The sequence below is a fragment of the Brienomyrus brachyistius genome, unplaced genomic scaffold (genome assembly GCF_023856365.1).
Source record: "Brienomyrus brachyistius isolate T26 unplaced genomic scaffold, BBRACH_0.4 scaffold131, whole genome shotgun sequence".
NCBI lineage: Eukaryota > Metazoa > Chordata > Actinopteri > Osteoglossiformes > Mormyridae > Brienomyrus > Brienomyrus brachyistius.
In genome coordinates, this window is record NW_026042406.1 from 88664 (window position 1) to 95553 (window position 6890).

The following is a 6890-nucleotide window of genomic DNA, read 5'->3' on the forward strand; positions in this document are numbered from 1 at the left end:
TTAGGAAATCCAAAACATCCTGATCGGTAATGGAATTTAATGGGTTGATTTCTACATAATTGGTCTGATCTATGGATAATTGCGTCATAGGGGCCGCAAACAGGTCCAATTCAGATTTGGTACATTCAGCCGAGAGCCGGTGAGCTAGAGCCATTCTTGTTTACGCTGCGTTTTCTCTCTCTTAAAATATGTCCCCGGGGGGTTTCTTGTTTCTCTTAGCTGGTCGAGACTTGGGAATCCTGACGACTCTGCCAGGTTTTTTTTTTTTTTACGACTTTCCTGAAGGGCTCTCGTTCTACTCCCCCTCCTCCTCCGAGACAGGAATAGCAGACCCGACCCTTCCTGCTTGGGGTCAGCTGTGTTTGTAAAACGGCCGCTGACTACAGAGCTGGCGAGATCCGAACCTATTCCTTTGACCGCCGATTTCAAATGAGGTTTCGCTATGTCGACCCCACGCTTAAGAAAGGGTAAAACAAATCTAAAAGCCCTACTGAGCATGGACCCCAACCCACGCCCGTACATCACGGGGCTCCCCGCAAAACCGGGGAGCCCATGTCCCGCCTGACTGGTGTAATACGTAATAAATCTCTGTGGATTGTGGTAAGCCATTGTTTTCTTTTTTTTTTAAACGGGGCGAAAGTGTAGCTTGACGATCGTTTTTCCGTAGGAGAAATTAATCAGAGTATTCTGATCGTTCTTTATCTCGATATGCAAATTCTGTAGGCTCTGCTTGTTCACCGGTACGTACTGCAGCTTGTGGAACGGCAAAGTGACTACGTCGCCGAACGCACCGTCTATTTTAACGGTTCTGAGGAGCGGGACTACAAATTCCCCCACGTGCTGCGGTTCCACGATGTTACAGTAGACGTACATATTGTAGAATCCCGCGTGAATGTCGCCCGGGTAGGGTGAGGTCGACCCGCTACCTCCTCCTAGGTTATACCACTGACCCGGCTCAAAGCCCAGCATGTAGGCCAGAGTAGGTTTAAATTGGATCTTGTATTTATGGTTTCCCGTCATATTAACCCTTCGTGTAATCTCGCTGTATGAGAAGGAAACTTCGGTACCTAATTTTTTTAACGTAGCGTTGATTTCTGTCACAATCTGTTTCAGAGATTCATAATAGCCCACTTTAATTTTCCGAGGAAAAAGGTAAGGTAGGTCCACTAAAGGATCGGCCTCTCTCTTTGCCTCCGCCTCCGTATCCCGCAATTCAAAAGTATTATCCGGGTGTGTAACATTTCGCCACGTGTAACAATACATGATTTCAGCCAGAGCTACTTCGTAAGGCCCCCGTAGCTCTATAGGTCGCGAGAGCATCACGGTGTAATCCGAACTCTGGTTATCGGGGAAGATGGAGAGACAAGAGTTTGACGGTAGCGTGAGGTAAAAAGAGGGGCGGGCGTCCATTTTCTTTTTTTTTCTTTTTTTTCTCTTTTTTAAAAAATTAAACCTGTATCAAGTCCGACCGCGGTATCCACGAATCGAACCTCGAGGGCCAACCCTGCCAATGTACTAAAATCCACTTTTTCCCCTTTCTGTCGGTCTTTGAGCCTATAACCTTCTCGACCTTGAACGCGCGTCTCGGAGATATTTTGACTTTCTGCAGCTCCGCTTCATAAAATGTTCCCTCGAGTATTTCACCGCTCACGTCCCTCAATTTATATACCGGTGGGGATCTGGGTACACGTTCGCATATGACAAAGTACTCGTCCGTAAATGTCTGCTCGTACTTTTTGTCAAATATCTGACTGTGCTTGGAGACTCTCACAGTGTCCCCTATGTTAAACTTAAAACGTGGCCGTGTGCTTTTTTTCTTCAGGGGACCGTATAGATTATCAAATACTAGATGAGCATTATCGGGCCTGACCTCGGCAGGTTTCATTTTAATAGCGTCCATTTTATTAGATCGTCCAACACGTCCACATATCGCCGGGTGTTTTTAGCCGTAAAGTACCTGTACATCCTCTCTTTTAACGTTCGATTAAATCTCTCTACGATGGAAGCTTTAAGTTCACTAGCCGTAGTGAAATGGGTGATTTTATGAGTTTTTAAAAGTTTCTGAAAAGTCCCATTTAAAAACTCCTTACCGGCATCCGTCTGTAGCTTGAGGGGGACGCCCCCCTCGGTTAAAATAGAATCAAAGGCCTCCTTTACAGCTTCCCCAGTCTTGTTTCTTATAGCACGCGCGTAGGCTTTTTTAGAAAAAACATCAATCACCGTAAGGAGGTATTTTAACCCCTCGTTGTATTTGGCCAGCCCTTGCATGTCGCATAAATCGGCCTGCCACTGATACATGGCTCTCGGAACAAACACTCTGTTCCTGGGGAAATTCTTTTTAACCGGTTTATGTAAAGTATAACTGTCTTGCATAGACAGCCAGTCTCTGATGTCATCAGCAGCCACTTTTTTCCCCGTATCTTGCTGCACGGCTCTCTGCAGTCTGGAGACACCTCCGTATGACCCCGGTTGGCTGGGGTCATAGTACGAACTGCTCAAGACGCGAGCTGTAGTCTTGGCAACAGACATGCTTTTCACACACTGAGTGGGGGGAGAGCGGGGTGCGGCGTTTTATAGCTGACTGTGGATGGGGGTTGTTAAGAGACTGAGTGAACATCAGTGAAATTTTGTGTGTTTTTTCTACATTTAACCCATATTGTGTAGTTTGTTTTTTAATTATTATTATTTTACAAAAGAGTTTAGCTGGGGTGGGGATCGAACCCACGCGGACATACGTCCATTGGATCTTAAGTCCAACGCCTTAACCACTCGGCCAACCTGCTCAGCATTTTTACCCGTTATTTTACAAAGACTATTACAACGGTATTCAAGTTTTAATTTTTTTTTATTTTTGCAATTAGTGAAAGATATATTTTAAAAAAGCTGGTATACAATTTGTGAAGGTTACATTTTCAAAATGCAGGTATACATTTAGTTACAGCCGTGACAGTTGTTGAGGTAGATTAGCGATGTCACATGCAGTAAAGTGGATATAGTGGCTTTTTCAACGATACATGTATGTAGAGTAGAAAGCATCTGATTAACATCGATAGGCTGCTTATCATGAAATTTAGAGGTGACTACATCTACTATTAAAGCGTAAAATACAAAAATGTGATTACAGTCAAATTCATTGTCAGGAATACAAGATAGACAAGCGCGTATGAGACTTTCGGGGGAATGTCTTTCACCCTCTGACATCAGTTGAGTAAGTAAATCCATCCCCCGCTGATAATTTTCTCCGACTTGAGAAATCTCAAATAACACTCTATGAAAGCAGCAACAAGCATAATCATCCCGACAATCACTTTTATCAATAGCACGCAACAATAGTGGACTAACTTTTTCTAAAAAAACATTTAACATAAACCGCCGTAAGGGTCTGCTGATACCGTTCCCCATCACAAGATGCTTTTTGTTTTAGTCTCGGGCCTCCCAACGAGTCAGAAATTCTTCTTCCAGGATCTGCTTAAACGCTGGGTTCTGTTCAAACAGATCTTGTTCCAGTCGAGTGATTTCCACCATGCCGTTGCGGGCCTCACGCAGATCGTACAGGATAGCTTCCACGGCCCCCTCCAACCTGCCGGCGGCCGCTCGGATGCCCAGGGTCGATAGAACGTGGGTCAAGGCGGGTGTCAGCCGATCGGTCCAGAGGTCACGCAACACAGAGTCAAAGTGTATGTAAAAGTAATTTCTGCCTGGAGGAAACAGACAAGGGTGTTGTCTCTGACTGGGGTGATCCACTTCACAACCGTAGCAGTTTCTCTCTTGATGCTTCCTGATGACTGAGGTTAAAAGGCCCACTATCATAGCCTTAATACAAGCCAACATCCCACGGCAGAGAGCCGGTCTGGAGAGAAGCGTGCAGATCTCAGGCGTCGGAGGGTCCTCTCCAGGATCAGAGGCCGGTGATGATGGGGGGGTTGGAAGGAGCTCCCCGGGATCAGAGGTCAGGGTTGCTGCTGGAGCCTCATTGTCCCCGCTTTCACCGTCGCTATAATTTGCTGCTGCTGCTGCTGCTGCCATGATGTTTGTGAAAAGGGGTTGTAACAGAGTCCACTTTATATAGCGACGGTGGGTGAGGGGGTGAGGGGGGTCCTTACGGCGTAGGTTTTGTCATCTCCCCGACTCTCCTTAAACATCGCTTGGTAGTAACCAGACTTTTCTTGAATCATCTGCATCCAAATCACTAACGGTATTCTCAGGCCAAAACAGTCGCATTTAGGCCACTGCCATATATTCACCATTCTCTTGTCCAGCTCCCCGGTCACGTCCCACTTCATAATGGTGGTACGCTGTTTACGAGCATCTCTATAGTGCATCTCCATTCTTCCAGTCTCGACCTCAAGGTCGGGGTCGGTGCTCTCCTCCATCATCGGGGTAACGACAGTCTTCAAGTTTCCCCATTCCGTTTCGGAAAAAGTCACCAGATACGGGTCGTCTTTCGGGGGGTCTGGGCCGTCTCCGGTGACCTGAAAGACGCGCAGTTCCTCCGCAACGTTGTCAAAGAGGCAGACCAGTTTATTCCCGTTGGGCAGCTCCCAGATAGCCCTCGGGTCTTCCGACGGTCGCATCATAGGTACCCGTCTACGTGCCGTATGAATCTTCCTGGGAGCCCCCGGAGGCTGCATAATGGCCTCCTGCTCCTGTTGAGTCTTAGAAGGTGAGGTTGAATCTTTCATTTCGGAAGTCCCAGACATGTCTGTATTTTTTGAAAAGATAGAGTTGGCCCTGCAGCGCGAAGCTCCCTATATTCTACACGGCCTGCTCGTGGGGGCGTGGTACGGATGAAGATGATGCCTCTAGGAGGAGGAAAAGGCCCCCCGCTCGACGTAATACAATTTAATTGTCTCTGTCACCCCATATCTGCACGGTCATGTATGACAAACAAAACTATAAACAGAATTTACTGGCGGGCAAATTGTCAGACTTGATGTATGACCAGGTGGTACGGCCTTGATGATGCTACTCGTGCCTGTGTAAGAAAATTATCTGTAATTTGGGACGTATGTGAAAACAAAACTTTAAACAGAATTTACTGGAGGGCAAAAGTGTCAGACTCGATGTATGGCCCGCGTGGCCGGGTAGGGGGGCGCCTCGATGGCCAGGTGGCACGGCCCTGCAGAATTTACTGGCGGACAAATTGACAGACTCGATGTATGTCTCGACTTATGACCTTTACAAATTGGCGCCATACGCCGATGTGATACAAACGCTCGCGTGAGGAAAAAACACACGGTCAAAACTAGCGCCGAGCGTTTTTATTGGACGATAGACCCTGCACCTCCTCCTCTCATTCTTTGCTCCAACTTTACCATTTTATCCCACAGTCTCTCACAGTTTCTCTCAGACTCGCGCAGCAGCACGCCTCTCAGCTCTCCCGCATCGCTCTCTCCGAGGATTATCCAAAGCCGTGCGGACCTTTCCGCGCTACCGCACCAGTATGTGAATAAGTCCTTTGCTGATTCTCCGAAGCCCGGGGACCTTACCACGCTACCGCACACCGTACGCTCGCGCTCCATCAGGTAACCCAGCCACGCTCACTCCCGCCCGCGCCCCACAAAATAATAATAATAATAACTTATTCAAATAACACACGCTCATAAGCACTCTCATCAATATCATTTTTAAAATAATACACACTCATAAGCACTCTCCTCAATATCATTTTAAAATAATAAACATTTAAAATAAGCATTTAAAATAATAAATAATTAAATCCAAATACCATTGCATCACTAACACAACCAACCCATGCCCCCTAAGCCACAATCATTTAAAATAATAAATAAATAATTAAATACAAATACCATTGCAGCAGTTACACAACCAACCCCCGGGGAAGAAGACAAAAAAAAATATTTAAATAAATAATTAAATCCACATGCTATTGCGTCAGTTACACAACCAAGCTCAACCCACTACAACATAAGCTCCGCCCACTGAACTTTTGAACGTGACCTTTGACCCGACCTGTCATTTTGACGAAAGCGGTATTGCATCTCTCTCTTACATGAAATTACTTTCTAAGAACATTTTATTTTGTAATTCAAATTTTTCTTATTTTTCAAACCAAAAAGTTACAGCACTCTCATATAATACACTTCAGCCATTCACATTTATAAAACAATATGACCAATCACTAGTTCAACCTCCCAGCCATTTATCCTTCAAAAACATGGCCCTAGAAACATTCCCACATTTTCATTATACCTCGTTTCCCATTTAGTCTGTCCAACATTTTTTCATATGAAGCTGCCTTAATCATCTCATTGGTCCATTCCTTTATATTGGGGATTGTTGAGGATTTCAAATGCCTTAATATTACCCTCATGGCAGTTGAGTCCCACCATCACAGCCTTAAACTGTTTATTATTCACCTTTGGCAATTCCACTCTATCTCCTAGCAGAGAGAGTCGGGTTTGCGGGGTAAAGTAAAGCCTAGCCATTTGTCCAGGAGACCAAGAACTCTACCCCAAAATGGATATACCTGAGAGCACTGTGTAAATGTGTAAATAAACCCCCATCTGCCTTCTAAAATTCCAACACTGATCAGTATTAATTAGTCCAGTTCTATTTAGTCTAACTAGTGTCCAGTACTATCTGTGTATAATTTTATACTGAATAAATTTAGCTTTTACTTCCCTAAAATATTTCCCCACTCTAGAAAGTATTCTTGACCATTCATCTTCTGCATTTTAACACTCGTGACTCAATGCCTCAGTTGCAAAAACTTCCAAAAACTCCCTCCTCCTCCTACATCATACTTACTCTTTAAGTCTGATTATGACATAAACATCCCATTTACGAATAAATCCCAGAGAGTTTTCACCCCTTTGGGTTGCCATTGTTTCCATACTTTTTACTATTTGTATTTGAGGATTGTGCCA

At 45.0% G+C, this 6890-nt stretch overlaps 1 non-coding gene across 1 annotated transcript; it reads right to left on the bottom strand.

The window, feature by feature from the left end:
• Positions 1-2700: 2700 nt before the first annotated feature.
• On the bottom strand, positions 2701-2783 carry trnal-uaa (transfer RNA leucine (anticodon UAA)). The gene has a single exon. It is a non-coding gene; the product is annotated as a tRNA-Leu (tRNA).
• Between the last annotated feature and the right edge of the window lie 4107 nt (positions 2784-6890).